Below are 16,707 nucleotides of genomic sequence, written 5' to 3'. Positions count from 1 at the left end.
ATCCATTAGACTCCCTACTGTGCGGAGAAAATAATTTATAGCAAAAAAGGACTTAAATATTTATCTGTTTCTTACCCACACCTATCATTTAACTTCTGAAGATATGGTTTAAAACACTGGAGATTTACGGAATACTTTTAGGACAGCTATATGTGCTTTTTGGAGCATCAAAAATTGGCACCCATTCACTTGCATTGTATGGACCTACAGAGCTGAAATATTTTTCTAAAAATCATAATTCATGTTCTGCAGAAGAAAGAAAGTCATATACACATCTGGGATGGCATGAGTGTGAGTAAATGATGAGAGAATTTTCATTTTTGGATGAACTATCCCTTTAAGACCTTGAAGCTCTCTTTTAAACCAATGTGATCAGGGTTGCAACAATCTTGGAAACCTGTAAATACCAGGGAGATTTAAAATTGTGATTTCCAGGCCTGGAAAGTCATGGGAACTAGTATAATCATTATAATCTCTTAGAAATATATATTGTTAAAATCTTTACCATAATCATGGAACAGTCATCCATTTGTCAGAATGTCTGAGAACCATGTGTGATCAAGCAGGCCATTTGGGTTTTTTCAAATGGAGGTTTTTAGTGGCAGTGTAACCTTGTGGATCTGAGCCGGTGTCCAATACGTTTACTGTAAATTGGTTTGCATAAGAAAGTGTCTGTGAGACATAGAGGTGCTGAGGTCTGTATCCCTTGTAAAATTACCAGTAACAGTGCTATGTATCTTGCTAAAATAAGACTAAATAAATGACATCAGATTGATGTACTATTCAGTCAGTTGCATGGGTCAGCTTGTGGTTAATACCACAGCAGAAACCTACAGATTAGCTGCCAAGTACAGAAAGAGATCAAAGATTATTAAGTAACACCTGTTTCCATGTGATTATAGGTTAGACAGCTGAAACTGCATTGGTCATGCTTATGACAGTTTTTGGACAACAGCTATATAAAGTAAATAGCAAGAATAGGCTCATTGTTGCATAAGCTGCTTAAAAGTGCTGAATAATTCGGAGGGTGTTTTCCACTGCGCACATGCCACGTGTAGCACCTTGGGTCACATGACTCGCTCTGCGCTCAGTGTGCTCTTTGTTGTGTTCCAGCTAACAGGAAATTCCCCTTCACATGACATGTGTACTGTGACATTTTTACTGAAACTGTTTACATCAAGTCCAGTAATATAAGGGAAATATATTCTTGTAATCATGAAGAGAAGGGTAAATAACATAAGTCTGTTTGCTGATGATGGTTTACTTTATACTGCATGACTAAGCAATTTCTGGTTCACATCTGGAATTAAAGTGCTCTCTTAGAGTTATTCTCCTTAAATATGTTGTGAACAAAATTCTCAAACATTTGTAAGCTATTTTATGTTCAAATGCTCTTATAACATTCCTAGAAAATAATTTTAACTTTGACAAGGGCCAAATTCTGATGGCTAGACAACTGGGTCAGAGCATCTCCAAAATGACAGGTCTTGTGGGGTGTTCCCGGTATGCTTGGTAACCATCCATGCCTCGACGGGTCAGAGCTGTTTTGGCGGCACACGGGGGACCTAGACGATATTAGGCAGGTGGTTTGAATGTCGTGGCTGATCGGTGTATATGCTTCTCCTGATCTAATTAAAACCCATTAGCCAGATATAATTGAAGCGATATTTGTCTGTTGGACCACGTATGCATGCACTTTTCAGAAATGTGACTGGTATTGATTTTAGTAACATTGTTTTAGTTTGGAGTCATTTTGACCAGGAACAAACACGTTGTAGAAAAATAAAATAAATAATATTAAACAGCTTGTAGGAGTATACTCTAACAGTGTATGCATCAATCAGAAAATCTTAGCATATGAAAATGCATTGCTTATGTTTTTCAGGTATAAAACGCGAATAAATGCAATATAACATTTGTCATGGAGATTGTTTAAAGCTTTTGAGTTTTGACTTCCCTTTGTGGCATAAAGCCACAGCCATGACAACACTCAATGTAGTCTTTGATGGATATGGGCAATACATATAATTAAATATAATAAATGAAATGAATTAAAACACTTTCAAAACTAAAATAAAACAGAAAATATAAAACTGAGTAAAGTTCAATGTATTCCTCTTGTACAGTGTATGTGTCATAAAATCAGGAAAAGATTGAACTGGGTGTTTTTGTTGTTCTTCTGGTCCTCAGGTTTCCAGATTATGAGTCATCTGCCTCTTTACCTGCAGTTCCAGAGTCGTCCTCTCTGTTACACTCTGACTCATTATGATGTCATAGACTGAAAACACTTGTCTCATCATCACATGAGCTTGTGAAAGCTAATATTCTATCAGTTTGTTTCATGACACATTGTTAGACCTGTAAACAATACCTATGTGCTGATGAATAATCTATGCAGATTTGCTTTATTTTATTTATTCAATTTTATTATTCTACAGTTGCCTTCATATCAACTTTGACCTCTCAATCATGGTTTTTGGTCATCCAACACAAATTCCAGTTTAACGTTCTTCAAATTGAGATTAAGCTTATCCTTATCCTGATGTTAAACACACATTTTAATATTGCAGAAGCTGTTGTAATAGGCTCATATGAGGAAAGCAAATTGAATCCATAGATTGTACATGCACTCACCTTGATTCTGATACAAAAACACAATTAATTAGATATCACAGGTAAGGGCAAGGACAGTGATAAGCTTAAGTCCAGCATTGCATTGATTGTTGTGGACATGCCCTGACCGTGCTTTTTCTCCTCCGCTCTAACTGGCTGATCTCAGGGGATTATCATGAACTATTAATCCAATGCTGCAATGATGCATTCTGTAGTCACACCACAGACCAGTCAGATGATGTCATCTCACCTTGGCAACCTGATTGGCTGGAGCCTTCCAAGAAGCTCTGTGCTCACTGTATCAATTTTATATCACTCTGAGATAGATCCATTACAGGCAGTCACATGACTTCTTAAATATGACGTGGCGCTTAAAGACTAAGTGCAGTGGTTTTTTGGAGCAAGCCTGTGTTGTTTCAGAACAATTCCCTTGCTTGAAATAAAATACCAGAAATTACAGCCTCTCACATTTTGCATGCCAGTAAGACGTGATTGTAATTGCTGTCCCAGTCAGGGACTAAAAACAAAATGTTTTTCATTTCGGTTAGTTCTGATCAAAAACAGGATTTTTTCGTTCTGGATCAGAAGTTCCACAGCCTCCTTTCCAAAAGGTTACCGGTTAGAACAAAATAAAAGATCGGTTAATAATGTTCTTTTTTAAATGACAGTTCTCTGCGCAAAGTGGTGGGTGAAATACCAATTGCAGTGTTGCCAGATCTCGCAAGAGAAACAAGCCCAAAATTAGTAACTTGCCTCACCAAAATAAGTGAAAATATGCAATAAAGTTTTTTCCGGTGTAGTGGATTTATCGGCATAGAAATCATAACAAGCAATATTATATTTACAGATCTGCTTCTGAGTCAAAACCCAGCAGCATCAAATCTGTATTAATGCATCATATCTAACAATAGTTCAGTGAAGACTTGGAAACAACTGAGAAATTTCCTTTTTACCTCTAATAATATTTTCCTTGTATCTGGATTAACCGTGTATTTATACATAGTTCTACAGGTCTTCATTCAGAGAATGTGACATCCACAATGGACAATTAGGCAAAGCAATGTGTGATGCAGCAGTTTCCTTCAGGATCAAAGCACATGTTTCACTTTTTCGGGCAACATGAAGTGGTGTAGTTCCAAACATTTACTGTGATAAACCCTTTGACCTTTAGTTTCATGAAACAATTATGGGAACAAAATTAATCGGTTATAACCAGTTACCAGCATTTAAAAATATTTTCACTCTGGAATAATTGAAAATCACTGTTCCAGTTTTCGGTTACATTCTGCTAAAAAAAAAAATTATTCGTTTTCGTTTTTCGTTTTTGTTCCTTGAACCATTTTTATTTTGTTCTAACTGGTCCCAATTAACCCACTTCTTAGAATTAACAGCAAATTGAAGAAGTGGTACTTTGTGAAGAATGGGAAATGAATGCTCAAAATGAGGTTTGCCTGAGATAGTGGCCAATTCGGATGCTGACTGGAATGTCTGTATGAGAAATGTCTTACAAAATTCCTTAGTCAGAGAAAGGAAAAAAACGTAGTGCACCAATTTACTTTCACATCTGCAGGATGTACTACAGGAAACAGATAGTAGGGGAAGTATATATTTTACCATATATAGAAGTTTCATTATAAATGGAATTCAAGAACTGAAGAAAGGAAAACGAGTGCCCCCAAAAGAGGAAGTTGTAGCTAAAAGTGTTTCATTACATTGTACTATGTTACAAGTGTGGTCTACTTTTGTTTCCTTATGAGTTGGAGGCCTCCATGGTTTAGCTATTTGCTCCTACTCATAGTTAGTATAATCAGTGGGGGATCTCAGCGCTAAAGCCTGTGCTAGGCCCTTCCATTATGGACAGCATGACAAATCTGTTTATCTTCCAGGACAAATCCAGGACTTTATAAACCAGTCCTCTTCTTTCAGCTGCTCCCATTAGGGACCATCCGTGATCCACATATTTGACTTGGCACAGGTTCAATGCCGGATGTCCTTCCTGACACAACCCCCAGTGGCTGGGGGCAATTTAGAGTCTTAACCTGCATGTTTTTGGACTTGTGGGGGAAACCGGAGCACCTGGAGGAAACCCACGTGAATACGGGGAGAACATGCAAACTCCACACAGAAAGGCCCAGTTGAGCCGAGACTTCAACACGGGACCTTCTTGCTGTGAGGCGACATTGCTAACCACTGAGCCACCGTGCCTGCCCCAACTTTATGTACCAGTAAACTTGTGAAATGCTAGAATAGTATATTTTATAGGGCTTTCAATTGATTAACATTTTTAATCTAATTAATTACATGACATGCCGATTAATTAATCAAATGAATTGCAGTTAATCGCATACATCATTATTTGCTGAGAAAGGCTCCCAAATAAAGATAATTCATATAAATAATGCATAATAATTCAAATATTTGTAAATATAATATGTAGGGCCTATAATAAATAAATAGTACAAATTGAAATTCAGTTTAAAATAAACTGCATTATTGTGGCAGATGAATAAAGCATTGATGACAATACAAAAAGTGGCTCAAGAACTTAGTTATTGTTTGTTTTATTCTCATATTATTGAACAAGCCTGCAGTTGACAGCAATCTGTTCTGCATTGAGTTCGTCAGCGTGTCCAGTTCTCACAGTATGCATTCTTGTGTTCCGTCTGTGCTATTTTTAATTGTTGCTCTGTACATGTGCGTGCCTCAGACAGACACGTTTGGAGCGTCTCACTGGTATTCAGCTTCAAAAACGGCAAATTTTTAGGATGCTGTGTCAAGTTAAAACTAGTGGAAACTTTGAAAATCACATCTCGAGATTCCTGTATTCATTTATGTGTATGACGTTCTTTCTTCTGCAGAACACAAATTATGATTTTTAGAAGGATATCTCAGCTCTGTAGGTCTATACAATGCAAGTGAATGGGTGCCAAAATGTTGACACTCCAAAATGCACATGAAGGCATAAGTAATCCATATGACTCCAGTGTTGTAATCCATATCTTCAGAAGTGATATGATAGGTGTGGGTGAGAAACAGATCAATATTTAAGTCATTTTTTACTAGAACATTTTCACCCTTCCCAGTAGGGGGCGGTATAAATGAAGAATGTGAATAACAGAAAACACAAGATGAGGAATGTGAAAGTGATCTGTTTCTCACCCACACCTATCATATCGCTTCTGAAGATATTGATTTAACCTCTGGAGTCATATGGATTACTTTTATGCTGACCAAAAGAGCTGAGAAATTATTCTAAAAATCTTCATTTGTGTTCTGCAGAAGAAAGAAAGTCATACACATCTGGGATGGCATGAGGGTGAGTAAATGATGAGAGAATTTTCATTTTTGGGTGAACTATTCCTTTAAGTGAGCGGTTCTTATTCTGTGCCTGCGCTGCTTGTGAGGTTTGTTGAGGTGCGCTGCCACCTATTGATGCGGCTCGTAAAATCAGATGTACTTCAAGCTGCTCATATGATAGGCATGATTAATTGCATTCATTTCTTTAATGTGTTATTTTTTTATATAATTAATTTAAATCGACAGCCCTAATATTTTTTTATTATAAACTGAATCCAACCACTGACATGTGGAAGACCAAGCTAAATGTGTTTCATTACATTCTACTACATTACAAGTGTGGTCTACTTTTTTTCCCTTATGAACTACATCAGATATCCACACTAAATACCTAAGTGAGAAATGACCTTTAGGTATTTAATCTCACACTAATCACTGTTAGGACATTATTGTATAATATAGTAGGATATAGTCCTATAGCTACCCCTGCTGATTTATACAGTATATATATATATATATATATATATATATATATATATATATATATATATATATATATATATATATACAGTTGTGCTCAAAAGTTTGCATACCCTGGCAGAAATTGTGACATTTTGGCATTGGTTTTGAAAATATGACTGATCATGCAAAAAAACTGTCTTTTATTTAAGGATAGTGATCATATGAAGCCATTTATTATCACATAGTTGTTTGGCTCCTTTTTAAATCATAATGATAACAGAAATCACCCAAATGGCCCTGATCAAAAGTTTACATACCCTTGAATGTTTGGCCTTATTACAGACACACAAGGTGACACACACAGGTTTAAATGGCAATTAAAGTTTAATTTCCCACACCTGTGGCTTTTTAAATTGCAACTAGTGTCTGTGTATAAATAGTCAATGAGTTTGTTAGCTCTCACATGGATGCACTGAGCAGGCTAGATACTGAGCCATGGGGAGCAGAAAAGAACCATCAAAAGACCAGTGTAACAAGGTAATGGAACTTTATAAAGATGGAAAAGGATATAAAAAGATATCCAAAGCCTTGAAAATGCCAGTCAGTACAGTTCAATCACTTATTAAGAAGTGGAAAATTCGGGGATCTCTTGATACCAAGCCAAGGTCAGGTAGACCAAGAAAGATTTCAGCCACAACTGCCAGAAGAATTGTTCAGGATACAAAGAAAAACCCACAGGTAACCTCAGGAGAAATACAGGCTGCTCTGGAAAAAGACGGTGTGGTTGTTTCAAGGAGCACAATACGACGATACTTGAGCTGCATGGTCGAGTTGCCAGAAAGAAGCCTTTACTGCGCCAATGCCACAAAAAAGCCCGGTTACAATATGCCCGACAACACCTTGACAGCTTCTGGCACACTGTAATTTAGAGTGACAAGACCAAAATAGAGCTTTATGGTCACAACCATAAGCGCTATGTTTGGAGAGGGGTCAACAAGGCCTATAGTGAAAAGAATACCATCCCCAATGTGAAGCATGGTGGTGGCTCACTGATTTTTTGGGGGTGTGTGAGCACTAAAGGCACAGGGAATCTTGTGAAAATTGATGGCAAGATGAATGCAGCATGTTATCAGAAAATACTGGCAGACAATTTGCATTCTTCTGCACGAAAGCTGCGCATGGGACGCTCTTGGACTTTCCAGCATGACAATGACCCTAAGCACAAGGCCAAGTTGACCCTCCAGTGGTTAAAGCAGAAAAAGGTGAAGGTTCTGGAGTGGCCATCACAGTCTCCTGACCTTAATATCATCGAACCACTCTGGGGAGATCTCAAACGTGCGGTTTATGCAAGACAACCAAAGACTTTGCATGACCTGGAGGCATTTTGCCAAGACAAATGGGCAGCTATACCACGTGCAAGAATTTGGGGCCTCATAGACAACTATTACAAAAGATTGCACTGTCATTGATGCTAAAGGGGGCAATACACAGTATTAAGAACTAAGGGTATGCAGACTTTTGAACAGGGGTCATTTCATTTTTTTCTTTGTTGCCATGTTTTGTTTTATGATTGTGCCATTCTGTTATAACCTACAGCTGAATATGAATCCCATAAGAAATAAAAGAAATGTGTTTTGCCTGCTCACTCATGTTTTCTTTAAAAGTGGTTCATATATTACCAATTCTCCAAGGGTATGCAAACTTTTGAGCACAATTGTATGTATATATATATATATATATATATATATATATATACCCTTCACATAGATTTACCATGGTATCCATAGTTTTCACCAAAATACCATTATTTATTACAGATATTGCCAATGATAATGTATTTATGTTGTTATTATATACAGTTATTAACTGTAAAACCATATTAAACTAATGTGGCAGAATCTTTAAGTTATTTGTGTTTTTATGTAGGCTACTGAAATGATGCGCTGAACTTTACAGTCCTGTACATCCTGATAATTATATACTGTGACTGTATTAACTATTTTGCTGGAAATTATGGTTAACATGGTACTACTTTTGTAACTGTAGTATATTGTGTATACTGTATATTATAAATGGCATTCAAGCTCTGACGTCAAAGAGGAAGTCCTTGCTAAATGTGTTTCATTGCATTGTACTACGTTGCGAGTGTGTTTTTAATTAGGTTTCCCTATGAATTACGTCAGGCATACATAGTTTAGCGGGGAATGAACTTTAGGTATTTGCTCCCACCCATTTGCTCTCACCCCACACACTGTTTGCACATAGGACAGAAATAAAACACAGGAGGCCTCCTGGCTCGAGAAATGAGGTCACGGCCTGTGACGGAGATGGGAATCCTGGCTACGGCTTTCCTCCTATGCCTGTCTGCGATGGGCGGGGATCCGTCGCTATGGACGCAGCCGGTGTAAACATATATACACTGTGCTTTGGTGGATGTATCAGGGTGAGGGCAGTGTGAAGGTAGCACTGAGTTAACTGTGACTTTATAAATAACTATGAGCCCTTCGGCTCTGTATGAGGGAAACTATAAACTATTAGAGAAAGTAGTGTCAGCCTTTATACTGAGCGCGTGATGCTATGCATATTATTTTGGCTCCACTTCTGCTTAGTCATCTACGACCTACATATTTGTTTCATCATATAATTCTTACTTTAAGTGTTGTTATACATTGATATGGCTGACAAACTATTTCAAATCAGCTTAGCAAAAATAATATTAACAATTAATTTATAACACAGTAAAATAAAAATTGTGTAATGATTGAACGAGTTGTATAAGATATAAAACAAGTTGAATAAGATTCTATTAATTCTATATCCAACGACAACAGTGGTTTGAACATATTACAGTAATGTCATATAGACCTTTCAACTGCCCACTCAGAATTCTTACTTAACCTTTAAATATAGAAAAACAAAACAAAAGAAAGAACCACATTAACTGTACAGTCTTAGGTACAACATAGGCGGTTGTCAGACTTGAACTACGACTTGAACTACTATCATTTCTATTTCTCTTTGAGGTCTACCAGATGGAAAACACGGAAACCATCAAGGGTTTGTCCCCACAAATACCATTACATTTACCTTTGTTTGTAAAAATTTGTAAGCTCAGGAACAACTGCCACATATAATGGAAGAATGCAGATACCTTTTCACCGAAACATTTTTGAGATTGAGTATTAAGCACCTTAGGTGTATACCTGTATATACAGGTATATGTACTGTATGTATATATATATATACACTACTGTTCAAAAGTTTAGAGTCACTTACTTACTTACACTTACTTACATTTTAGAATAATAGTAAAGTCATCACAACTATGGAATAATAAAAATGGAAATATGGGAATTGTGTTGTGACTTAAAAAATCCAAAATAAATCAAAACAATGTTATATTTTAGCATCTTTAAAGTGGCCACACTTTGCCTAGATTTTGCAGAAATTTACTCTTGGCATTTTCTCAACCAACTTCTTGAGGTATCACCCTGGGATGCTTTTTAAACAGTACTGAAGGAGTTCCCATCTATATGCTGGGCACTTAGTGGCTGCTTTTCTTAATTATTCGGTCCAAGTCATCCATTTCAAAAACTTTTTTTTTAAATACAATTTTAGTTTTGTAATTAAATAAATTAATATGTTGGCACAATTATATTTTTGTCTACAAAACTAATTTCAAACATTTAAGCATACGACTTCAGATCAAAGGTTTTTAAGATCATGAGAAACATTTCAGGCAAGTGACCCCAAACTTTTGAACGATAGTGTGTATATTAATTGTATATATTTGTGTGTGTGTGTGTGTGTGTGTGTGTGTGTGTGTGTGTATGTGTGTGTGTGTGTGTGTGTGTGTATACACTGATCAGCCACAGCATTAAAGCTACCTGCCTAATATTGTGTAGGTCCCCCTCGTGACGCCAAAACAGCGCCAACCCACATCTCAGAATAGAATTCTGAGATTTCTCACCATGTAGAGCCGAGCCAATCAGCCTGATGGGGCGCTCGAGGGATAAAGGCGGTTGGGGACGACAGATCGAGAGAGAGAGAATTGCAGGCAGCTGTACTGTGTGTTTTTGGTTGTGTGTTTGTTTAAGTTGTTTATTAAATTATTATTTATATTATTAAGCCGGTTCTCGCCTCCTCCTTTCCACTGTTTCGGCACCAATGTAAGGGGGTTCAGTGGAAAGGAGGAGGCGAGAACCGGCTTAATAATATAAATAATAATTTAATAAACAACTTAAACACACAACCAAAAACACACAGTACAGCTGCCTGCAATTCTCTCTCTCTCGAACTGTCGTCCCCAGCCGCCTTTATCCCTCGCGCGCCCCATCAGGCTGATTGGCTAGGCTCTACACACCACAATTGTACAGAGTGGTTATCTGAGTTACCATAGACTTTGTAAGTTCAAACCAGTCTGGCCATTCTCTGTTGACCTCTCATCAACAAGGCGTTTCCTTTGTTGGCACCATTCTGAGTAAATTCTAGAGAATGTTGAGCATGAAAATCCCAGGAGATCAGCAGTTACAGAAATACTCAAACCAGCCCGTCTGGCACCAGCAATCACCCATGCGATTAACTAATCAACCAATCATGTGGCAGCAGTGCAGTGCATAAAATCAAGTAAATATGAGTCAGGAGCTTCAGTTAATCTTCACATCAACCATCAGAATGGAGAAAAAGTTTAATCTCAGTGATTTGGACCGTGGCATGATTGTTAGTGCCTGATGGGCTGATTTCAGTATTTCTGTAACTGCTGATTTCCTGGGATTTTCCCACACAACAGTCTCTAGAATTTATTCAGAATGGTGCCAAAAACAAAAAAAAAACATCCAGTGAGCAGCAGTTCTGTGGATGGAAATTCCTTTTTGATGAGAGAGGTCAACAGAGAATGGCCAGACTGGTTCAAACTGACAAATATGACAATAAATTAGGCAGCAAGTGAACAGTCAGTTCTTGAATTTCATGTGTTGGAAGCAGGAAAAACGGGCAAGTGTAAGGATCTGAGCGACTTTGACAAGGGCCAAATTGTGATGGTTAGATAACTTGGTCAGAGCATCTAAAAAAACGGCAGGTCTTGTGGGGTGCTTGCGGAGTGGTGGTGGTGTAGTGGACTAAAGCACTGAACTGGTAAGTGGAAGGTTGTTGGTTCAATCCCCACAGCCACCACCATTGTGTCCTTGAGCAAGGCACTTAACTCCAGGTTGCTCCAGGGGGATTGTCCCTGTAATCAGGGCACTGTAAGTCGCTTTGGATAAAAGCATCTGCCAAATGCATAAATGTAAGTGTGTGGTTCCAGCAGTGGTTAGTACCTACCAAAAGTGGTCCAAGGGAGGACAACTGGCTCATTGATGCATATGGGGAGTAAAGGCTAGCTTGTCTGGTCTGATTCCACAGAAGAGCTACTGCAGCACAAACTGCTGAAAAACTTAATGCTGGCCGTGAAAGAAAGGTGTCAGAATGCAGAGTGCCCATGCTGACCCTTGTCCACTGCTGAAAGTGCCTACAATGGTTATGTGAGCGTCAGAACCAGACCATGGAGCAATGAAAGAAGGTGGCCTGGTCTGATGAATCACATTTTCTTTTAGATCATGTGGACAGCCGGGTGTGTGTGCGTTGTTTACCTGGGGAAGAGATGGCAGCAGGATGCACTATCGGAAGAAGGCAGGCTGCTGGAGGCAGTGTGATGCTCTGGGCAATGTTGCTAGGTCCTGGCATTCATGTGGATGTTACTTCGACACATACCACCTTCCTAAAGAGTGTTGCAGACCACGTACACCCCTTCATGGCAACAGCATTCCCTGATGGCAGTGGCCGCTTTCAGCAGGATAATGCACCCTGCCACACTGCAAAAATTGTTCAGGAATGGTTTGAGAAACAGGACAAAGAGTTCAAGGTGTTGATTGGCCTCCAAATGCCCCAGATCTCAGTCCGATTGAGCATCTATGGTATGTTCTGGACCAACAATTCCGATCCATGGAGGTCCCACCTCGCAACTTATAGGATTTAAAGGATCTGCTGCTAATGTCTTGGTGCCGGATACCATAGGACACCTTCAGAGGTCACTTGGAATTCATGCCTCAACGGGTCAGAGCTATTTTGGTGACACGAGGGGGACCTACCTGATATTAGGCAGGTGGTTTTAATGATGTGGCTAATCTGTATGTGTGTGTGTGTGTGTGTGTATATATATATATATATATATATATATATATATATATATATATATATATATATATATATATATACTGTATGTTACAATTTAAAAGTAAATGCACATTGTTCTTCAGGGGGCGTCTTACCCAATCTTTCCTTATAGCCTACTACAGCACTCATAAGATAAGTGTGTGTGTATATAATTACATCTATACAGAGAAACCAGCAGGCTTTTTCGATGACTAACGTTTGACTGGAATGCGATGTGTCAGACCGAAAGTGCAATTTATATCATCGATCCCGATTTCTTTCATTATTCTATCAATATACGTTTCTTTTCATACGCGTGATGTTGTGGGACAGGATGACGCGACTTCTCACCTCCGAAACCAGCAAATAAGGGACAGTTGAAGGATAAGTGTAGTCTCAATTCCCGGAATGATGACGTATTCTCCTCTGGTGAGAATACTCGAGCGGTTGTTTTAAAGAAATGTGCAGTCTGTGCTTCTTTTTGAGAGTGCTTTGTACTGTAAACTTACAATATGTCTGCAAAATGCCCAAAACATTTTGAACATAAAATTAGAAAAGAAAGAAAAATAAATAAAATGTTATACATTTCATTTGTTGCCTTTTACCTTGATTGTTCACAATGTCCACGGACCAATGAGATTAAAACAAGAGTAAGAAACAGAAACAAAAGAAAGAGTATAAAGTATTATGTTGATGTGTATTTAAATTAATTTTATCATTTGATTAAAATGACTGGATACCATCCTAGAATGATTAATAGAATAGAATAGAATAGAACAGAACAGAATAGAATAGAACAGAATAGAATAGAATAGAATAGTTTTGATTTGCAGAAGGAACCCTATATGGCAGTAGTCAATACACAGGACATTAAACTGATGGTGCAGAAAGGATGGATAGCATTGACATCAAAGCATATTTTAGCTAATATTAATAACGTTCTAATATTAATCACTATTGTTTTTATTATTGTAACATTATTCTTCTACTTGCTATTTAAAGTGTTATATGGACAAGTAAAAGAACGTTTGGCTAATACAATGATAATTAAAAAAAAAATAGTATTAAGAGAAATTCAAACAAATTCACAGATGAGATTGGGCACACACCTACAATGAATATCTAAATTGTGGATGTATAGTTACCACAACAGTGAACGATACACACTTTGTACACAGTAAACTAGGCTGTATTTTTCAAAAATGAAAATGCCAGATGAAAAACTTTAACAACCTTATTATAACCATATTTATTAAATCAGGTCATTCTGATGTCATTTATTGTAATAACAATTTAATAAATCAATGACCTGTATAAAGTTTTATTTAAATATCATTACTCAAATTACAAATTATCTTAAATTGCCTCCCTTTAAAACTTTACTGTGTGTATATGCTTATCAGAAATCTGATTAGGCTCAGAGCAACAATAAAGATAAAGATATGGAGAGTTGGTGTGGAGATATAATGAAAACAAAACAGAAAGACACGAGAAAGTAAACTGAAACTGTTTAAAAACTGTATAAGGACTTTGATCTTGATCACACATAATGAAACATCTGATTTTGATCTGATTTTTCACATTTTTGTAGACAACACTCAATAAGAAGCAGATGGAAAAGTGAAATGTCTTCTCCTGAAACCTGATTGTATATTAACAGCAATCAGGTCAATATTGACATAATAACAGCTGTATCCATGTCCCAGATTTTTTGTATTTTTTTGACAACACCCGATGGTCACAGGCGTTTTTAAACACCTGTTTGCCTTTTACATGATGGAGCGTAACCTTTATTACATAGTTCTACCCTGCCAGATATAATAAAGAGTGATTAAATGTTGAACACTGCTATATTAAACTTTGTGTAAGTCTTCAGATATAGGTCGTTCAGATAGGTCCAGACATGTACAGACCTCTTTTATTTTTTTTTTTTTTCAAAACAAACTAAACAATCTGTAATTATATATATTACTATAAGTTGTTCTGACTAATTTACGAGCAAAGTGACTCTTTTAAGTATATAATGTGTTTAAAGCACACATTTGCTTTCTAACCTCACAAACAAAAATCAGAGGCATCCTGAAAATTGTCATCTTTATGACTTTTTTTTGGTTTACATGGTACTTAGTTATGGCAATGATTTTAAATAAAATAGAGTTGAACATCTGTCATTCAAAACAAGTTTCCACTGTAAAATAAATAACAAAAACACTTAAAATTGTGCATCATGTGATAACGTCTAAATTAACTGGTTATAAAAGTTAAAAGTGAAATATGAAAAAGTTAATATGACTGAATCAATCTGACAGCATTCGGTTACACCTAAATTAGATCAAGTGGAGACAAGTAACAACTGCATGTATCCACTTTTTAAAGTGCATACATTTGTGGGTTATTTTTTGTTTGTTTTGTTTGTGAATATGGGCTCCAGTGTGTGTTAGTGACCAAAATTCATGAAATTATTATAGATCTGTATAAAATTCTCCAACTCTTAAAATCATATATCAACATATATCTTCATTATATATATATAATAAGTATATATATATATATATAGTCATATTGTGTATTCTATATATACTTTATTTTTTTATTCAATTTTTTTTTGTTTGTTTTTTTTTTTTTTTATTATTATCTATGTCTTGTTGCTGTTTTGTATTGTTGTACACTAGAAGCTCCTGTCACCAAGACAAATTCCTTGTATGTGTAAGCATACTTGGCAATAAAGCTCATTCTGATTCTGATTCTGATTTTCATCATCATCATATGTGGATGTCAAAACAACAACAGCAAACAACAAATTATATATATAATGCTTAATTTATAATACTTTCTTATACTGTTTCAAGTGTTAACAATCAGTTTAATATACTGTAGTTCAAACATAATTCTAAGGAAGTTGTTTTTTAAACCAGTCTATCATAATTTCTCCTGTGGGAAACAAATATTCTAATGTTTTGACTTTGTGTCAGGTTTAGACACAGTTCCTTGGTAACGTTATTTTGTGTACAAAGACAATAAGGGGGTGTTTAAGGCTAGGGGATTGCACCAAGAAGAGAGTTCACTGGAAATTTCCAGAACACAGAGGTAAGTGCGTGTACTGGGGTGGGTAATGACCCATCTGGAGCAAGAAAGCTCTGCTTCGCATTCAGGAGAGGAATGTGCTAGCTGCCCACTCCCTGAAATCACTCCAAAATCATTCTGTTGAACTTCCATAGACAAAAACATAAACACACACAAACTTTATAAGTTTTAACACTTGCTTTACCACATTTTGACTTGTACCTAAATGTACCAAATTATTGTTATTGGCTAATTTTTGTATGTTTGTTGGTTTTGTTCAGTGTTTCTCAGTTCCAAACCAAATAAATATGTATTATAATTAGCTGCTGCTTTATGTAATAGAAAAACATAAGAATTTTTTTGAACATTTTTTGTGATAACATAACATGTGGCAACTTCATATGATTTGATTCATATATATATATATATATATATATATATATATATATATATATATATATATATATATATATATATTGTATAACATGTCAGAATCAACCTGAATACATTAGAGTCAGCCAGCAAAACTAATTTAAATTGTTAGAACAAGTAAAGGCAACAACTGCAGGTTACCACTTTATACAGTGTATTCACATTGATTTTAAAAGCTCATAAATACAATGGGATATCACCAAAAATTCAAAATTATCAAGATAACATTGATAACAAAAAAAAAAAAAAAACAAAAAATGCAATGTCTTTAATCTGTATTATACAAGCTATGGGTAAAATCAGTGCAGCTATTTGTACAGCCTAACAGAATATAAACATTATACAGTTATCAGGATGTTGCACTTAGACAAAATCATGAAAAAATACTATAAGGATATAAAGATATGTTAACTTGAAACATTTAAAAAAAAATAAAAAGCTGAACACATGAGAGCAGAATTTGCTCACACAACTGAACGATCACACTTGCACATTACAAAATTAAACCTGTACACATGGACTAGAAAGAAGAACAGTAGACTAAACAGACTAAATAAAAGACAGCTTTACACTACCTTGCATGGGATCATCTCTCCGCCTTTATAATATTCCCCATTAACAGACACTACTTGAATGACCCAGTTTTACAAT

Source organism: Myxocyprinus asiaticus, chromosome 25 (assembly GCF_019703515.2).
Source record: "Myxocyprinus asiaticus isolate MX2 ecotype Aquarium Trade chromosome 25, UBuf_Myxa_2, whole genome shotgun sequence".
Taxonomy (NCBI): Eukaryota; Metazoa; Chordata; class Actinopteri; order Cypriniformes; family Catostomidae; genus Myxocyprinus; species Myxocyprinus asiaticus.
The sequence above is the reverse complement of the archived record's forward strand: the minus strand, read 5'-3'. Positions refer to the sequence as shown.